The sequence below is a fragment of the Eubalaena glacialis genome, chromosome 12 (genome assembly GCF_028564815.1).
Source record: "Eubalaena glacialis isolate mEubGla1 chromosome 12, mEubGla1.1.hap2.+ XY, whole genome shotgun sequence".
NCBI lineage: Eukaryota > Metazoa > Chordata > Mammalia > Artiodactyla > Balaenidae > Eubalaena > Eubalaena glacialis.
Genome location: NC_083727.1, coordinates 24,985,722 through 25,006,829, shown reverse-complemented (window position 1 = coordinate 25,006,829; position 21,108 = coordinate 24,985,722). Strand labels below are relative to the sequence as shown.

Genomic DNA, 21,108 nt, shown 5'->3' with positions numbered 1-21,108 from the left:
TGAGTCTGCCAATTCAGACTTTAGAAGCAACCCCTATTCCCTCAATGACACCAATTTATAAACCTGTTTTTGCAAAAATGTTTGTTTGGAGTTGTTTATCCACTTTATTTCATCTATACCCTTTTTCCTCCAGAGCCTAACTTTTATTAAACCATAATGAGAATTTAGACACTCATTTGTTCTAATGATTACATCAAGAAGTTTTGAGTTCAATCACATCTTATAGGACTACATTGTGGACTGAGATTGTAGCAGCAAAGTGTGGGAATGAAAACCACATTTCACATAGAACAGGTTATTCAAAGCAAACTGCTGGGAAACCTGTTGAAAAAAAGTACTTTTTTTAAAAAAAAAAGTAACTACTACTGGATTTATCTGGATATAGGCATTTCAAAAATTATGAAAATCTGATTCATTCCTCCAAATGCATGCAACCTTTTGCTGCTGCTCTTACGACACTGCTGGTGTTTACTCTTGGGAAGTAAGAGTGTCTGACTTTCCCCAGGCATTCCTGGCACTGCAGGGAATGGTGAGGTTAAGGTGGGAAAGGCCTCCCTGCCTCCCACTTGCTGGTTGTGTGACCTTCGGCAAGTCACGTTCCGCTCTCTGGGCTTCAGTTTCTTGGCTTCTGAAACTAGGGAGTTGAATTTGATTTCTAAGTTCTCTTATAGATCTAAAATCTAATAAGTGAAATCAGAAATGTTGGTTTGGAGCAAGGCTTTGGAACACAGACTTCTTCAGCAGGGCTGGAAAGCAGGATCCCAGGGAGACTGGCTCCCCCAGAATGGCAAACTGTGACTCTTCCCTCCCTTTGTTGAGATGTCTGGAGGGCTGCACCCAACAACCAGCTCGCTGCCCCCCAGCACAGTGCCTGTTGATAAAAGGCAGCAGTTCTAGGAAAATGGGTGGCAGCCTGCTGAGAAAAATGAGTCAACAGCCCCAGGGGGAGAAAGAGGAAGACCTGCGGGGGGCATTGGACGTTCTTCTAATCAAGGAGCAAAGAGGAGGTGTTATCAGTGCTCTGTGAGCTTGCCCTGCCCGAGGGGGAGGAGGAGAAGATGTCGTGAACCGGGGTGACTGAGGTGTCCTCCCTGCAAAGATTCACAATGAGACATGCTGCAGCGCCATTCAGAAAGCACAATTGCAGCTCCTGAAGGTCTGCCTAAGCCCAGAGCAATCCCAAGTTCCTCGTGATCACAAAGTCCTGACTGAAAGGCTGCAGCCGCCTGGTTTTCCTAGGAGTGTTTGTTAAGGAAATGGCTGAGAGAAATTTGTTCCATCAGTCTTTCTTGAATGGTACACTGGTAATGGGAATGTGCCTTGCATCATTAGCACATTATATATTCACTCATTAAAGTATATTTACTGAGTCATTATTACTTGCCAGGCACTGTGCTGCATGACTGGGGTGTATCAGTAAACCAACTGCTTTAATATCCCTGCCCTCAGGGAGCATACTGCCTAGCAGGAGAGACGGATGACATACAATAAAGATAAGTAAGTTAAACTGCATGTTAGAAGGTGATAGAACCAAGGAATAAAAAGAAATGAAAAGACAAGATGCCATTTATTTAATCTTCCTCCTTTGCTTTTCCTCTACCTCTAGCGTTCATAATATCCCCCAGTATTTTCCCTCACTACAATTTCTTGTTCTTTAGTTATTTTTTCACTACCAGCATGACGAGTATTATTTGAGACTAATTTCATACAATAGCATAACAATGTTACAAGTTGATGTTAAAATGCCTTGTACCTGTTCAGTGACACAGTTTCTAAATTTTCCTTTCAATACTTCTGTGAGGTAGACAGAGAGGGTATTTTCACCCCCATTTTACAGATGAGGAAACTGAGGTTAAAAGACTCAGTTTCAAAGCTTGGTGTCATGACTTTTTCTCAGTATTCTTCTGCAGACTTTTGTAGGAAATATTTTTTGTCATTTTTCTCTGTAGGAAAAAGTGTTCGAAATTTCAATTGACTTCAAACAAATATTTGGAACAAACCTGGTTATTCATTGGGAACTTCTTATATGGTGATTACTTTAGTTGGATAAATACATGTGCGTTTGATGGTCACCACTGTACTTCCTGATATCAGGGTTATCCCAGAGGCCACAAGATTTCCTTAGAGAGCTGGTGAACTGCCCCGCCCGTGACGGTGGGGGGATTTTTTTCCACAGCCTAAAATTGGTGATGTGCAAAATCTTTTTTTTTTGTTCTTCCCTAGGCTCTACTGATATCAGTGAATGTTAGCAAACTCTGCTCCAATTCTTGTTGTCTGTCTTCTGAGGTTTAACATCAACTGCATCTTCTGGAAATGGGTCATATCCTTGGATGTAATCCAGGTAAGACTTCTTAAGAGTACAAATGGGACACACGCACACACACACATAGGATTTCCTGAAGTCCCTGGGGAATTTGCCTGCGTACATGTACCTTCAAAGGTTATAATTTGACAGGCTATAAAGGTGAAAGTCTTATTTCTGAATTCTTTTGCTTTGTTCCTCCTCCCCCTCATCAATTCCCCCACCACTGCACAGGGCATTTTTCTTCCTGCCATAGGAATTTATGGTAAAGTTTTCATTTCCAGACTGAAAGCTCTTGGGTACCTTTTCGTCAGTTGCTACATGCTCAGCACCCACGGTCTAATTTCAGTATTAGTACAACCAGAACATATTAAAAATATTAAGGAAGGTAAATTTACTTCTGCTGCTGTTGCAAAAAATATGATTATGTAATACATTCTAACACCAACTGTAAATGATGTTTGTTTTATACCATATCCTCAATAATCTGGAACACTGCTCTTACCAGTAATGTGAAAAACTGGGGGATTTCTAGTTTCATGTCTTCACCACCCTCTTCTCTTTTTTAGAATATACTTCTATTTAATTAAATACAACAGGTTAAAATTAGGCAGTGTGGTTCCTGGGAGGGAAGATGGGATTTCATTTAAGGGAGTCTTGGATTTGGAACCTGACATGCTGTTTTATTAGTGTGTGACTTTGAACTATTTAGTTTACTTTTCTGAAATTTAAATTCTTTTTTTTCTGTAAAATGGGGGAAAATTTCCTCTTACAAGTTTTTTAGGGATTAAAAAGGGATAACAAAGAAAGTGCCTGGCATTTAGATAGAACATACTCAGAAAAATGTCAGTTTCCGTCTTTTTTTTCTACCCTCTCCCTCTTAGTTCGGTAATAAAGCTTTCTTGGGAATGAAGTTTTTATGTGACAGGTTTATTTGTCCATTAGGACTTCATACATTATGAATGGGTTTGCAGTGCATCTTGGAAGTGTCGGCTCCCCATGTGTGGTGTGGTGGGAAATGTATTCTCTTTACCACTGCGCTGAATACAAGACACACTTATTTAAACTGGTGGCTGAAAGTGACAGAACCTGCCTTGAGGCTGATCTCTTTCAGTGTTCTGGTGTGACGGTTTCCTCTTTAAAATCCACTGGTTTGGGAATTAGGTGATCAGCTGTGCTCACCCAACTTGCAAGTGTACTGGAGAAGCAACAGATACTCTTCTGGCTTCGTCTTTCATGGATCTCTTCTTCAGTCTGGGCTGCTGTGCCAGAAATTTCTTCGCCATCACCACCACAGAGCGAGTTTCTGGCCAGTGACACAGATGTTGGTCAAGTGCTTCTCTCTTAATTTGATGGCTGGGAAGAGCACACTGACTTCCTCACTGAGGAGACAAAGCCACAGTTTGGAAAACTAGGGACAATTTGAGAAAGTATAATGGTCCCACCAAGACGAGATCCCACATCTTTGTTCTGAATCAGGTGGAAAGGACAGTACTTGATATCACTAGACAAGAGCTTCTCCAGCTGACAGATACAAATTACTCTTCTTATTCTTGTAATCTGAGCAGTCAGCTCCTGCTCCAGAACAAGGGCTCCGGCATCAGAGAACACTCCAAAACCGCATCTAATACTCCACACGTTACCTCCTTAATGAAATGAAGAACGGCTCTGCGAAAGAAAACAGAGGTGAGGAAAGCTTACAAATAATTAGGAAAAGTAAGATGGGGATCAGATTCAACATGCTGTACTGTCAAAAACATAATAAGAAACAGCTCCATTAATTTGGTGTGAATAACTAGGTGAATATACTCTTAGGACCTAAATCACAAGTGAAGTGGAAATTGCCCAAAGAAGTTAATAATTTCTTGATAGAGTCTTTTATAAATAATCATGATTTGTCTCTGCTGGTTATTTTATGTTTAAACTGTCATCAAAATAGTTTCCATTTTAGCAACAAGGCATGGGATTGTGTTTTTATGATATATAAGAAAAAGCTAAGTACTTAATAACATCCCCTTAGAATTATTCCTTAAATTCCATTTTGCATTAAAAATACATGGAGGAGGGACTTCCCTGGTGGCGCAGTGGTTAAGAATCTGCCTGCCAATGCAAGGGACAGGGGTTCAATCCCTGGTCTAGGAAGATCCCACATGCCACAGAGCACCTAAGCCAGTGCGGCACAATTACTGAGCCTGCGCTCTAGAGCCCGTGCTCTGTAACAAGAGAAGCCACCGCAATGAGAAGCCTGCATACCACAACGAAGAGTAGCCCCCGCTCACCGCAACTAGAGAAAGCCCATGCGCAGCAACAAAGATCCAATGCAGCCAAAAATAAATAAAATAAATAAATAAATAAAAAATACATGGAGGAAACCCAGTAAAGCAAACAAAAACCAAACAGAAACAAAATCAAAAATAATTGTGAGGACTTGTGCACTTGCAGTGATAATAATGACCCTTTTACACAGAAGGTGAGCTTTCCATGTGTCATGAACAGGTGAGAGGAAATCTCTAAGACAAAAGATGATCTGGTCTGATAGGCCTACAAAGCTGTTGAAGGTTTTTGTTTTCATCACCTTCATCACATCACCTTTTTTCATCACATCAAAGGTCTTCCTCTACTTCACGCTCAGTGAGCTGGGTACAGCAAAGAGGGTGAGCTTCCTTGGACAGGAGGTGAGAGAACTCCATAGGGTTATCCAGGTGCCTTTGGGCCCAGAGGTACCACCCTTGGCCTCTAAATCTAATGGAATGTGTCCAGCGGGGGTGGGTGGATCCCCTACAGTGGAGAATCACTGCTGTCGAGAGTATATATATGCTCAGGAATAAGTACTTGCTGGATACATGACTGGCCAGTTGTCGATTTGCACGTGTGATTATTTCTTCAAGTGGCGAAACAGAAAAAAAGTACATATGCAAATATACTCATTTCAGCTCTCTCCCTGGCTCCAATTCATTTTTGACAGCCATTCAAAAGCCTTTCCTTTGAAAAGCAGATCTGCAATGTTCGAAAGGCCCCAGAAGTCCAGGCCAGTCTTGCTGGATGTTCAAGCCGTCCCCAATCCCCAGCCCCGCCTCAGCTCAGCAGCTGCCACAGCCCGGCCGAGCCCAGCTCGCCGCCACGCCCTGTTCTTCTCTCTCTGAGCTGCCTCTGTTTACGCTGGGCCTGGAGAGCCCTCCTCCTCTCAAGATCCTGCTGTCTTTCCAAGACACAGAAGGGATGACCCCTCTTCTGGGAGGAAACTCATGGCAGCCCTGGAGATTAGAGCTCTCTGCTCCTGCTGCTTTTTCCTTGTATTTAGCTTTTGGCACTTTCCATACTAAGGCTTGCATTTTAGTTACCTGCCAGCCTCTCCCACCAGGTACAAACTCCTCAAGGGCCAGGACTTGTCTTATTCATCTTTGTGAGGGAGTGCCGCAGGCACCAGGGGAGTTTTTCAGCATGGGCACGGCAAGGTAAATGCTGGCTGATACACCTTTTCCTCTTTATTTAGATTTTGGTGATTCACAGTGTGAAAATTGGAGTTAGTCTTTTAATGTTCAAACTCCTTGCTACTCTTGAGTTTTTGCTGAGGCATCATATCGTATCCTGGTCTCAGCTTCCAAAAAGTGTTTATGCTTCTTTCCTATAAGAATTTAGGCCCTGGAAGCTTGGGCAGTATTGTGTCTTTCATTTCAAATCCTGTCCATCAGATTATATGTTCCACATCGGCTTTTCCTTTACAGCCAAAACTAATCCTCAGTGTGTTCAGATTCAGTGTTGAGCTAGTAAGAAGGGCCCCCTTTGTGCAGTAGGCCCTGGACTGGATTCCAGATTTGTCACCGCTCAGGACTGGCCTTTTGGTTGGTGCCTGGAGGGGGTGGTTGCCCCTGCCAGCCGAGGACCCTGCCGGAGAACTTGCCAGGGGAAGTGTTTGCTCTTCTTAGGATTTTTACGAATGGATTTTTCTATGGTTCAGAGTGGATCAGTAATTTTCCACAGCCAGAGTGCCTCTGCCAGATGGGTAGTTTCCCTTAGGTTGGTAGAATGCCTTCCGATAAGATTCAAGCGCACATAAATTGTTTATTCATTATGGACCTTTGGGTCCCAGCCATAGAAGAGGAGAGGGGGCCTAGGGTGCAGCAGAGACCTTGAGAGAGCTGAAGAATCCAGAGAGATAGATGAAAGCAGGGTTCTAACCAATAAGATACTCAAGCAACACCTAGGGACCTTTGGTTACTATACATACTAATGTTCTAATTCATAATATGAAGGAATGTGGGTTCACTGAAAACCTAACTATCTACTGAGGTTAGGGTGATCTTGTTGGTGTACTTCCTAGCAGAGCAATACGTCTTAAAGATAGCAAATATACATACATACATAATTATAGCTCAGGTTTTTTGAGCTCTTTCCAGGTAAGATGCTTTCTGCTTTATATTAGAGATGCCATTCAGTCTTCCCAACAACCCTTAGGTGATAAATATAATTACCTCCACTTTATAAATAGCCAAAATGAGGCTTAAGGAGGTTACATATCTTACTTGCATACCAAAATTTTAACTGATGGTTTTTCCAAGTTGTTCTTTTTCCTTTGCTTTGCCCAAGACTGGAAGAAATGAAGCAGATCAACAGTTTTTATTTCCCCCGTTGACCAAGGACAAGGGTGTTTAAGAGGTTTGCTAGAGAAAAACATATCAGTTGGGAGGGTGATGTGGGAGGGTGAGCAACGATATTTTCTCTAAGCAGGAGCTGATATTTTAGGATGCAAAAGGTACAAATTAGGTTGACAGTAATTCCCCCCAGTGTCCATATCTGTATCAACTCTTTGCTCTTGATCATTAGCTGACTGGTCCAGAAATACTTGACCCAAGCTCTCTCTTGTGAGTGCTGAATAAACTCATAGCACGCAAGAGGGTAGGTTTTAAACTGCCTGCTCCTGAGACTTTGATAGGTATCTATTTCTCTCCCTATGTGGATGCCTTGTACTTCTGGTGTTTACAGATTCTTAGCTGGGCTGGGAGTACACTGACAAGCATCCATATGTCATCTGGGCAAGGCATGTACAGCTCTGCTGTTTTGATCTTTCTTTTGCCTTGAATTCAAAGTCTGCAGGAAGAGGCAGAAATCTATTCCATCTTTGTGGGTTGTGGGATGGACCCAGAGGCCATAGTCTCCTAAACTTATTCTCGTTACTATGATACTTGCTTGGCAACCACCAGCTCCCCTTTCCTATCTGCTGTTATCCAGTCCTGAAGTTGAAAGGGGTGGGTAGTGAGGCTGAAAGCAGTAGATGGCTCTGACCAAAGGTTGCAGGGTGGGGCTGTTCTCTCCACTGCTCCTTGTTGAGTATGAAAGGAGGAAGAGGAAGGCCAGTACACTGCAGGAGAGAGTATGTCCATAAGGAGTGTGGCAGGGGGAGGGGGAAAGCTCTAAGTACAGAAAAGCTCATCTCCACCTATGGAAAACTGAATAAACACCTGAGAATAAAGAAGAGATGATTAGTCAGAAACACCTTGTAAAAATATCTGCTCATGAAAAGTAGGTCTCTGAAATGTAAATGCCCTGAAAATTTGCAAGTCTGGAAGATAAACTTCCTGAGTTTATCACCCTTAAAAATGCACACTGGAGCTAGGAGCAGATTCAGGAAAAAGTTTGCAAAAGCTGGAAAAAGAGTAGAAATGACCTCCTGGTAAATTAGATATGATGATTTCGCAAGAGAATATAAGAAAAATTGAAGGAAACACGAATAGTACAGAACACCTGTGATAATGTAATCAAGAGCAATAAATAATATAGATTTTGAAATGATAAATTATGACAAGTCAAATTGGTGGATATAGGAAGACTTACAGGACTAGGAATTGAGTCCAGCCAAGCAGATGTTAAATGTTTAGAATTTAGGAAAGCACTTAGGGTGAGCTCTCAAAACATTTTATTTGCAAAATTAGTTCAGATTGATTTGGATATGAACATGCTGGAAATCAGACAACAAACATGGGCTCTGGAGAGATACAAGGTGCCCAATAGCAGAAAGGGAGATAGGAGGAGGAGGAGATAGTCTTTTATGTATTTGATTTCTCTAGGAAATAAGTTTTTTATATAGGAAATAATTATATATATATCTTTCTTCATAACTATAAGGAGCTGATAAGTTTTTTTTTTTTTTTTAAACTGTGAGGGCATAAAATAAAACAGAAATAAGGATATGCCAAGAAAAAGAAATAAGCATATTAGATTCTATTAAAAAAAAAACAATCTGGGAATTTCTTGGCGGTCTAGCGGTTAGTACTCTGTGCTTCCATTGCAGAGGACACGGGTTCGATCCCTGGTCGGGGAACTAAGATCCTGCAAGCCATGCAGAGTGGCCAAAAAAAAAAAAAAAAAAATCTGAATCTGGATCTTTTCCACATTGAAGAGAATTATGGGATGCAGTGAAGTAATCCTAACCACTCACTCGTTCCACGAGCACATGTTCCCCATCTCCTTTAGGCTGGGCACTGTTCTGGTACTGGGTGAAGGCAAACTAAACACAGCCCCTGCCCTGGGTACAGGCCAACTAAACTTGGTGTTGAGGGAACCTCAGGAGGGTGGCCTGGAGGGTCCAGGGAGGGACTCCTAGAGTTGGTGGGAACTGAATTGAGTCTTAAGTTATAATAACTGCCCATGCTGTATAATATTCTGTATTTTAGAAAGTACCCACACCTACAGGACCTTATTTGGTTTTCATTATAGCTCTGTGGCGTGGTGCAGAGAGACTTAACAATTTTGGGGTCTGTTTCATGTGATCTCTCTACCATGTTTGACACCATTGGCCATGTCCTCCTCTTTGACATTCTCTCCTCTTCTGGCCTCTGTAAGATTTTGTGCTAATAGTTTTCTTTCCATCTCCCTGGATGCTCCTCAGGATCTGTTGTCACTCTTTTCTTTCAGCCCATCCCTTAAGTGTCAGTGTCCCTAAAGGTGTTGTCTCCTGCTTTCCTCTGCTTCCTTCATATGATGGTGGTAATGATTTACTAGACTCATGGCTGACACCCTCAAGAATTGGAGCGGGGTGCAGGGGGTTAGGAGGAAAGGCATTGGAGAATTTCACGGGGATGGTATGTGTAGTTGGAAAAATCTCCCCGTGTAATTCTGACGGCCCTTCTTTCTTTCTGTTTTGAGTCCCACTTACATATATATGCTGATTGTTATATTCCTAGCCAAACTCTCTGTTGAACTCTGGATCTTCTGTCCGGTTTTCCACAGGACTTTACACTTGGCTGTTTCGCCACAACTTTCCTTAAATGTCCCAAACCAAACCTGCTAGTGCCTGCTCCCCCGCTGTGGCTGCAGCCTCTATTTCTCCCTCTCCACTCACATTCCACACTCCACACAGCCTACAGTCAATCTCCAAGCCCTTCAAATTATAACTTTTTAAAATGTCTAGAACATGCCCACTTCTCTCTGGTCCCATTGCTGCTGCCATACGTCAGGATACCGTCATCACTCTCCTAAATTACTGCAGTGGGCTCCTAACTTGTTTGCATGCTTCTAGTCTTAGCTCTTGATACACATTCTCCTACAGCCATTATAATAATTTTCCAGAATAAAAGTCTGGCTATATATCTCATGGCCAGTGGGTAAACCGAGAGGATGGCCTGTGAAGTTGACACCAGGACCCTGCTTACTTGCCAGCCTCATCTCTTGCCCTTCCCACCCTGTCTTCCCCTTGAACCCTGTGCTTCAGTCATACTACACATCTTCTCCAGATGTGCGGTGCCTTCCCTCATCTGCCTGCCCAGCCCTGGTCCCTGCTTGCCTAACTCTTCCTCTACCTGCGCCTTCGAATTTCAAGTGTCCATCTGGCAAGTTTATCCTGACCCACTTCCAGGCACGAGTTCGTTGTCTCCTTCCCCATTCGCCTCCATATCCCTTGGGTGTAAGTTCTCTTACACTCCCCTACTAGAGTGTAAAAGCTCTTTGAGGAACAAGACAATTGATCGACATCATTTTACTCTCAGAGTCTGGAATGTAGCAGACATCCAGTTAATGTTTGTTAGATAAATGATGAGTGCATAATGAATTGCTATTTCTCAGAAGAAGAAATAGAGGTTAACTCACATGTCTAAGAGTGACACAGTGAGCCTTCTAATCTAGGATTATTTCCGATAAATCATCTATCTGTGGCTAGAGAGACCCTATTGATATAGACAAATTGGGATTGAATCTGTATAGCATGAGATATTGTTTTACAGGCTTTTTTGTTTTTCTGCTTCACCACAGATTGGTAGTGCTCAGTGACGGCAAGGGAATGAAGAGCCAACGTGGCTCACAATCCAGGGATGATACAGGGAGAAGTGCACTGGAAATCAGGGCCTCACCGCCAGCTCTCTATGTGCTTTTCTTTCAGCACGTAGCTCCTCTCAGGCTCGGCCTCCCGCTCCCTAGATATGCGGGTAGAATAGGCGGTGTTCAATGTTCTGTCTAGCTCTGTAACTCTATTATACTGCATGTGTCACAGTGCCCGTTAAGCTACTTCCTCCTTCAAAAGCTCAGTGAGCAACCAGTGAAATGTACCGGGAAGTTTGTTGTGTCCTGAAGCTTGGCACAAAAATCTCTGGGCACACATCTCCTGGATGGCATGCAACCGAGGTGCATGCCTGGCTGGTCTCAGATCCAGAGGTTTCCTCCAACTCCTGGCCTTTCATCGGCAGTGAGGACTTCTAGTGCCATTAATCCCTATCTAAACACGCACCCACCTAACGGTGTGGAGGACCCTCTTGGAGGATCTAGTTCGAAGTGTGGAAAGTTCACTGTGTCTCCCACAGCCAGCCTATCTCAAGGGTCTGGACTAGATAGTTTATTACTATACCTGTCTACAGGAAATTCCCCGATCACATCTTCTAACGAGGAAAGCATGCCTAGGCAGGGGTATATTCATTTCCATGGAGGAGTCCCTTACCCTCTTTGCCACCAGCTGCAGCTGTTTGGATTGTGTGGCATCTGTCACAAGCACAACCAAACTGTAGGCTGGTTACAAACCCGTGGCATGACCTCATACAAAAAACATTAGCTGCAATCAGGCTCTTGAACTGGGAAATACTGCAAGAATGGGGCAACCAACCCCATTCATTCCAGTGGTAGAAACAGTAGCTGAAAACACACAAGAGGAGCCCTGAGGTAAGGTTAGAACCATGAGGGGTCACGGCAGCCTGAAGTGATGAGGAGGCAGAAACTGGAGTTTGCAAAAATTAAGAGGCTATACTTACACATAGGAGTCCCTGAGGGATGAGATAGATGATCTGGAGTAAAGAGTAAGCAGGTGAGAAAAAAGAGAACAGAGTGGACAAGGAGAGAAAGACCACTGGCGTCAAGCCCACACGTTCCTGCTGCTGTGGTCTGGAAGGCTGTCTCAGACCTGCACAATCTTCTGGTCCAGTTTCACGCTCAGAAAGGTCTGGGCCAACCGCAGTTCCTGTTCTTGTTTCTGAGAGGTTCTTTCTCCAGTGTGTATCTTTCCAGCAACCACCCCTTCCTCATTTCTTTTCGGTAACTAGAAGAGTGTAACACAGACGCCCTTATGGTAGGACTCCTGAACTCTGACTCACTACTGCTCTGGCATTGGTAGGGCTTTCCTGTGTTCAAGTGTCCAGGTCACTCTTCCTCCACGTTCATGTCATGTTTTCATTTACAGCTCCTTAATTAGACAACAGTTAAATTCCGATACATTGATCCTTAATGAAATACGTAAATTGGAGTTCCATAATTTGGGGCTTATGAACCACAAGGGAAACTCTGGATGGTCTTCAAGGAGGTCTACAGAATCCCTGAAACTGTAATTAGTGAAAGAGTGTGTGTGTATGTGTGTGTGTGTGCATTTTTCTGAGGAGAGTTTCCATAACTTTAACCAGGTTCTCAGTGATTCATAACCTCCTAAAAGTTAAGGCTCACTAGTTTATCGCTAGCATAGCTGGGTTGCCAAGAGCTCAGACTCTAGAATCAGAATTGTAGCTGAAATCCCCTATGTACCACTTACCATTGGGTGGGCTTAAATATTTGCTTTACCTCTACATCTTATGTTTTTCATGCATGAAATGGGCCTAATACCAATAGTACCTACAGATAGGAGCGTTATGAGGATTAAAAGAGCTAACAGACGTAATGCGCTTGTAATAGAGCGCCGCGGTGCGCAGCCCTTAGCACTCAGCCACTGCTGCCAGCTGTTACCCGCCCCCCACGCACCCTGTTACCCGGCAAGGTTACCGGGAGACCATTAATGCCGGATGGTTAGAGCCGCCTTAGAGGTCCTGCTCAGCCATTGGTCGGCGCCACAGGGGGCCCGATTCAGCCATTGGTCGGCGCCGCAGTGGGCCCCTCCCCCAAGCGAGCAGCTCTCAATGGGCGATCGTTAGAGGGGCATTTTTGGGCCAAGCATCAGTGTACTGGTGGTCATCGGGTGGAGAGTGAGGTAAGTGGCAGATCCCGGCCTTCTCCCCGGGGCCCTCCAGCTCACCTGGCCTCGGGCTGGCGGGTGAGCTGCGGGGGCCCAGGGAACAGGCTGGGGGTGTGTCCTGCAGGGCTCCGGAGTCCTTGCCAAGACCGCCCACTGGCCGGGCCCAGGCCTTGAGGCAAAGGTGAACCTCTTCCCCCTCCCTGCCTCTGCGACCTAATAATGGCAGCGGCAGTCTGCATGGGACACAGTCTGGGGCACCTGACCCCCACCATTTGGGCAGCCTGAGGAGCCTGAGGGCCAGCTGGGTCCTGGGCGCCTGGCTCCCTCAGCGATGACAACGGGGCAGGGTCTGGGGACCTGGCCCTGAGGGAGCCACCAACTGAGATCTGCCTCTTCAGCCGGGCCTGGGCGCTGGCGGGAGGAGCCAGACTTGGTGCTGGACGAACGCTCCGGGGCAGGGTAACCCCCCCCTCCTCCCCGCCAGGGATCCCCTTCTCTGAGCCAGGCCTGGACCTCGAAGGGTGAAAGTTGTGCCTTGGGACCTTCCCCTTTCTTGTCAGAACAGAGAGTAACATTTGTTTGGTGGAGATTTACAGGAACATCTTTACCTGACCTTGACCTGACCTCAAGAACAAAGGATCTGACACCGAGAAGTTTGCAACAGCTACCCACGCCCCTCCCTCACCTTTCCTATAAGAGGGCTTTGCTGAAAGTTTTCAGGGAGTTTGGGGTTCTTTTTAAGGCATGAGCCAGCCCTCTCCTTGCGTGGCCCTGCAATAAACATTTCTCTGTTCCAGGCTCAGGCGTTCTGGTATTGTTTGGCCTCACAGTGCGTCAGGCACACGGACTTGTGTTTCGGTAACATGCTTAGCACAGCTCCTGGCATACAGCAAATTTTTTTTTTTTTTTTTTTTTTTTTTATACATCAGGTTCTTATTAGTTATCCATTTTATACATAGCAGTGTATACATGTCAATCCCAATCTCCCAGTTCATCCCACCACCCCCCCCGCCGCTTTACCCCCTTGGTGTCCATACGTTTGTTCTCTACATCATGCAGCAAATTTTTAGTGATGGTATAACATTTGTATTATACTGAAGAAATACATGTGCAATCATTTCTTCATTGTCATGTTTTCAAATTCTGAATATTTATGTTTTATTATTGAGGGCAATATATATATATTTTTTTGTCAGAGAATTTTGAGACTAGAGAACAGGACGAATAAACAAATACAATTTTTCAAAAATAGAATTTTTATTCTCTAGTGAAGCATAGCAGAAAATGCTATTAAGTAGGTACTCATATTTTATAAAATTTATAAAGGTATAAAGTCCTGATGAACTAAATAGATCTATTTTATACTGATGAGCACAGTTTTATATATCATCATAATCACTAATAAAAATTAGATGAATTTAAAAGTCAGCTGCTTGTAGGTTAGTGAAATATTGAAATGACTGGAGTTTTCACTTAACCTGAAGAATTGTTGCCACTTAATATACACACATTTAATACCTATTGGTTTGTCACGGAGGAATAACGGAGAAACCAAGTTTATTGACTAGAGTTTATATGAATGTTTCAATACAGCTGCTTTCACTTGATTGTATTTCTTTAATGCCTACTAAAGATCCATTATTAGGCACATTTTTGGCATTACCAATTAATTTATATAGGACAATGTGTGATCCACAGCAGGTCAAGCTTCTGACTAGCTGTTTTAGAATAAAAGTGGATAGTCAAATAAACCTAATTGAGGTTAATAGGATAGATGTTACTGTGACACTCTGTATCCAAATGGGAGAGAGATGAGACCATTTTCTCAACTTGAATATCCCCCAGTGGAGTCAGACTTCCCAGGTACCTGCCTGGACTCTAAGAAGTGGTGAAAAGGACAGTGGTGGCAATTGTGAGCATGCAGTCAGCTGTGGCGATCCAGCTGGTTCTAACAGGAACTCCTTATGAGCCCTCTGTGGTGGAGAAAATAAATCCTCAAAATTCCTGACGGGAGGCCCTTGACTTTTAATTTGACAGATGGTTAATCAGGTGTATGTGAATAATCATTATACAGGAAACAACCCCAGCAAAACAAAACCCAACCCAACTCACGAATGTAAAAAATGTCATGTTTCCAAAATAATGATGTTCAGCCTGCCTGTTGGAAAGGGAAGAGGCACAGCAGGGGTCTTTACCAGTGCAGCACAGTGTTCTTATTCTACCAGGTGGGAGAAACAAAAGTAGAGAGTTCTCTGGCCCTCATCCGGTCACTCAGCCACTGTGCAGAGGTCTATGACTTGCAGTTGCTCTACCCCACGTAGGTATTTGGCTGGACTGCATGTCTCTGTAGAAAGACAGAAGTCCTGCTATTTGCAGTAGTTATGGCAATGATGATGAGAGTGATGATGAAGATGATGATGCTTACAGTTGGGCACATAATTTTCAGTCTAAAGGTCTCAGGTGCACTCTGGTGGTGGGGCTTCTGCAGGGGTTGTCTCTGAGAGAAGGCTCCTGGTGTCAGTTGTCTGCACCTGCCCTTGGCCAAGCCCAGGCTCAGGGCCAGTGGCCAGCATTTTGCTTAGGTGCGAGACTCTTGCCTAGCAGCAGACTCTTCAAACATATTGAGAACTGATTTGACCTTTGTCCCAATCCTCCCTTAAGACACCCCACGTAGGATGCTGTATCAGCACAGTGTCTAGCCCATGAGAGGAACTAGTTAGGTACTCTGTAAATGTTTGGCTGCAGCTTCTTGTAATGATGTATACACAAATGGTTTCTTCATGCAGAGAGCAACTTGCTCCTTCTCACCTTGATTCTCTGTGGGTTGCTTTGGTTTTTATTTTTTTGGCAGGGGGCGGGTGAGTAACAGGGAAGATTAAGGCATTTGGAAAATTCCTTAGTACGTTACTGGTAGTTGCTCTTTATGCAATAGAAGACATTAGTGTAATTTCAAATAGTTCCCAGTTTGAATCCTTGATCTCTATCCTTTTTCTATAAGGATCTCCCTTTGTGTTGACTTCTCCATCCCTACATTTGGGTATAAGTGTGAGTCCTTTTAGAGAATCTTTTGGAAATTCCAGGGTCTTGAGATTAGGTGCCAAGCCTAGGATTAAATTGAATTTAGAATTACTATAGCAGTTGTTTCTACAGACTCATTCTAGGGAGGGAAATGGAGAGATCTATTTTGTGGCTTTATTCAGTTTGGTAAACTGGAACAATGTTTCCCATAGTCTCTTTCCCTGTATGGCTCCAGGTTACTACTGAGCACGAGATAAATTTAAACAAGATTTGGAAGGTGAAAGTGAAGCAGCAGCCGTTGTTTACCCGTGGAAGGTGGGTGTAGAACTCCGGGCACAATGGTGGGTCGTGCCTTTTGATGCTGATCTGCTAACTCACCTTATGGACCCCCCTCCCCCCCACACACACACCAAGGTCACAGCTCCGACGGCAACCACCAGACCCTCCTTCAGCCTCTCTGAGTCCTGAGCCAGATTTACACGCAACTCCATAGTAACTTGCTGGTCTTACCGTGCAGACCGCCTCATCACTGAGAAGGGAGCAGTGAAAGACAGGTATGAGCTCCAGTTTGTCCTCATGGGCCTCAGGTTCTAGTTTGTCCTTGCTCTCCCCTCCTTCCTGTCCAGCTGACCTTCCCGATCGCTGGCCCAGGTCCACAGCGACTCCATGACCGATGCCAGTCACAGACGCAACTTCCATAGACTTCCTTTTCCACCAGCTCCCATACTTGTGTCAAGTTTAGCCCTGATAATAATCCCTCTTCAATGTCACTCGTGGTAGTTCTGCTTCTCTAATTGAATCTTGATTGGTACACTGTTCTTATCCTAAATGAATACAAGCATTTTTAAAAAAAACAGTGGCCCTGAAGTTCAGATGTTCTTTGTACTGTCTTGGGGGACACCAACTCTAGTGGGGGAAAGCATGAAGAGTCTTTTCTGTAATTCATGTGGTATGTTGGCTGAACTTGTAATCTTGAACTTGTTTTCTGTAACTCAAGTATTATACTATCCATGGGAGGGGAGTTGCTAAGGTTTATAGGGAAAAAATAGACAGCCCTTTGCCATGATAGATCCTGATTGGATAGGTCAAGCGTATACACCTAAGGCACAGATATTAAAGGGCTTAATATCATGTCACCTGAGGACATGAGAGAAGTGAAGAAAAGATGAAGGTGGGATGGAACCAACAAAGGTAAATGAAAATTACCTGCACAGTAAACAGTTACTGAATGAATGTATAAGAGGTGTTTTGACATTTTTAATTAAAAAAAATCAAACAAATCAAACAAGAATATAGAATTATTTTTTAATCTACTTTCACAATACCTCAAAACAACTGTTTTCATCTTTAGGTATTATTTTTCATATTTATATACATTTGTTATATAGTTGGAATCACAGTGCAATAGCTTTTTATATTTTCTTTGTTTTTCCCCACTCATTTTTCATATATATTTTTTTCATTGACGCGGATCTCAAGGGAGACTGTGAGTACTTTTAAGGAGATTTTAAAGCCTCTGTTCAAAAATGTGTTAAATTTTATCCTTCATCTCCTGCTTAGAATGTTTGGTTCTGAGAGGTCTATGAGCAGTTTTAGAAATCGGTCTGACAGACGATTGCTAAAGCAGTGTGTAGCCAAGGTGAGTCCTAAAAAGTAAGAGCTAAGGAAACTTCTAGAGAGACGTTTAGGGTATAAACTTTGCTATCATATTCAAATTTCTTGCTACGGTCCTGGCTTCCTGGACTTGAACATTTGAACAGCTCCAGTCAAGACAGAAATGGTGTAGGGGTGATGGGCGTGGTCTGGCAGAGGGCACGGTCAGAAGAGACTGCAGGGCTGCTGGAGAGCAGGGAAGGTAATGGCTCATGCCTGCTGACCTGAGAGAGAACTTTCTGGACTCAGGGATCTATAGATTTGAGTGAGAACTAGCTTACTATTGGGAAAGGCCATCCCTATGCCTCTGCCAATGTCCATATCTACCAGGGGGCAAGTGTTTTTTAAGCGGAACACAACCTATATATGTATGTATATTTAAGTACAAACACACAATTAAAATGAAACCTTGCCTTGAACTCCAGTGCATTCGGTTGATAAAAATCAAGCTCCTTTGGTTGAGTTTCGAATTAGGTGACTGAGAATTTCTCTCCCTTAGCCTTCACCTCACCCTTACCTCCACCTTTACTTCTTTTTTATTGCAGTCCCTGAGACCCATGTGGTTATAAGAAGAACAGCTTGAAAAATGCTGGTTTGGAACCACTTTAGTTCATACTTAGTCTTATAAGGAAATCTGAAGTTTTCATGTTTGAATCAGATATTTTGCATCTTTTTAATTTTCATTAATCTCTTTGTGATAATAATGATCTATAATAGCAAAATCTATAATTGCAAAATCATAGTGCCTACAAGGTGTCAGGCTTTGTTCTAAGCACTTTACATATATCAACTCATTTAGTCTTTCCAACAACCCTGTGAGGAAGGTACAACCATAATTCATTGATTCTAAAACATATTTTCTCTCACATTTTAGCATCTGTGAAACTGGAATGTGTCTTACTTTTGATGGCATGTAAGTTTAATTGGCAACATTTCAAAATTTCTTAATGGAACATAAAATATTTGTATGTTTTGCAATAGAGGATAGCTTAGATTCCATGAAATACAACATTACTATCCTCACTTTACAAATGAAGAACTTTGGGCATAGAGAGGTCAGGTAACTTGCCCAATATCACAAACCTTGGCATTCAGACTTCAGAGTTTGTACTCTTAGCTACTTTGTGCCCTTCCTGGCATTCAGCATGGCTTTCCTTTGTCCCTGCTTTTACTGCCACCAAGGGTGCACCCTTAGCATGGGGGGACCCCTGCCATTTCTGATAGTGGACTTCATCCACTGAGTTGAGGCCCTCTTCCAGGAGCCCCCATGACAAGGCAGACACCACTTCCAGGGTTTACCCATCGAGCCTTTTTCATGCAGCCATTAATATTCTGCTGGGATTTACTTATCTTATTGCTTTTCCAAATGAGAGACAATTCCAAAACAGTCTTTGGGAGATGAGACACAGAACAAGTTTTGATAAAAGACTGGAAGGATAAACGATATACTAGAACTGGTTCTGACTGGCTTGTGAGAGCTCTTGCCTGCTGGTTGATGGAAGTATTTACATCACAGAAATCAGCAAACACAAAAAGAATAAAATACCTATGAATAAACCTATCTAAGGAGGTAAAAGACCTGTACTCAGAAAACTATTAAGACACTGATGAAGGAAATCAAAGATGATACAAACAGATGGAGAGATATACCATGTTCTTGGACTGGAAGAATCAGTATTGTGAAAATGACTATACTACCCAAAGCAATCTACAGATTCAATGCAATCCCTATCAAATTACCAATGGCATTTTTTACAGAACTAGAACAAAAAATCTTAAAATTTGTATGGAGATACAAAAGACCCCGAATAGCCAAAGCAATCTTGAGGGAAAAAAATGGAGCTGGAGGAATCAGACTCCCTGACTTCAGACTATACTACAAAGCTACAGTAATCAAGATAACATGGTACTGGCACAAAAACAGAAATATAGATCAATGGAACAGGATAGAAAGCCCAGAGATAAACCCACGCACCTATGGTCAACTAATCTATGACAAAGGAGACAAGAATATACAATGGAGAAAAGACAGTCTCTTCAATAAGTGATGCTGGGAAAACTGGACAGCTACATGTAAAAGAATGAAATTAGAACACTCCTTAACACCATACACAAAAATAAACTCAAAGTGGATTAAAGACCTAAATGTAAGACCACTTTGTAGGAAAACATAGGAAGAACACTCTTTGACATAAATCACAGCAAGATCTTTTTTGACCCACCTCCTAGAGTAATGGAATTAAAAACAAAAGTAAAAAAATGGGACCTAATGAAACTTAAAAGCTTTTGCACAGCAAAGGAAACTATAAACAAGACAAAAAGACAACCCACCGAATGGGAGAAAATATTTGCTAACGAATCCATGGACAAAGGATTAATCTCCAAAATATATAAACAGCTCATGCAGCTCAATATTAAAAAAACAAACAACCCAATCAAAAAATGGGCAGAAGACCTAAATAGACATCTCTCCAAAGAAGACATACAGATGGCCAAGAGGCACATGTAAAGCTGCTCCACATCACTAATTATTAGAGAAATGCAAATCAAAACTACAACGTGAGGTATCACCTCACACTGGTTAGAATGAGCATCATCAGAAAATCTACAAACAACAAATGCTGGAGGGAGTGTGGAGAAAAGGGAACCCTCTTGCACTGTTGGTGGGAACGTAAATTGATGCAGCCACTATGGCGAACAGTATGGAGGTTCCTTAAGAAACTAAAAATAGAACTACCATACGACCCAGCAATCCCACTACTGGGCATATACCAGAGAAAACCATAATTCAAAAAGACACATGCACCCCAGTGTTCATTGCAGCACTATTTACAATAGCCAGGTCATGGAAGCAACCTAAATGCCCATCGACAGACAAATGGATAAAGAAGATGTGGTACATATATATGATGGAATATTACTCAGCCATAAAAAGGAACGAAACTGGATCATTTGTAGAGACGTGGATGGACTTAGAGACTGTCATACAGAGTGAAGTAAGTCAGAGAAAAATATCATAGATTAACGCATATATGTGGAACCTAGAAAAATGGTACAGATGAACCGGTTTGCAGGGCAGAAATAGAGACACAGATGTAGAGAACAAACGTATGGACACCAAGGGGGGAAAGCAGCGGCGGGTGGGGGTGGTGGTGGGCTTAAAAAAAAAAAAGAACCAGCAAACACTGTGTGTGAATCAGGGCGTTCTGTTTGTTTGTCCTTTTCAGAGAGCCAGTTTATGATCCAATCACTGGAGAGTTGCTAACTTATTGGATTCTAGGAAAAAGACCTCATTGGTCAAAACACAATAGTAGGAGGGGAACAGGCAGGGTGAGTATGAGTATGAGCAGATATTCTGAAGTTTTCACAATAGTCTCAATGGCAAAGAATTCTACTCTAATTACATCTTGTGTGTCTATGTTTTAATTTAGTTTATGTCATGATCTTAATATCTATAGGGTAGGAGACCAATGACACATATGCTATCCACCTGAAGAGCTGAGAAACCTAACTACCCAAGGAGCGAGCACTGTCCAGTTTTTATTTTGCCCTCCTTGTTGAGAGAAGGAGAGGTTAGTCAGCTATTTGCCGAGGGAAGTGAGTGGGCAACAGGACTTCCAAGATCATCCCAGAAACAATAACTATTAGATCCTAGAGGGCAGTGCTCAACATGTAGGAAGTGATCAATAAATGGTTATTGTTGAACTAAGCAATTATGTAA

The 21,108-nt window shown here is 42.9% G+C and overlaps 1 long non-coding RNA gene across 2 annotated transcripts in view; it reads left to right on the top strand.

Moving 5' to 3' along the window:
• The first annotated feature begins 2,276 nt into the window (after positions 1-2,276).
• Positions 2,277-21,108, top strand: part of LOC133102661 (uncharacterized) — a 116,680-nt gene continuing 97,848 nt past the window's right edge. For both annotated transcript variants that reach the window (XR_009703031.1, XR_009703030.1), the window contains exons 1-2: positions 2,277-2,341; positions 3,871-3,988. This is a non-coding gene — a long non-coding RNA (uncharacterized LOC133102661). The remainder of the gene's footprint in view (positions 2,342-3,870; positions 3,989-21,108) is intronic.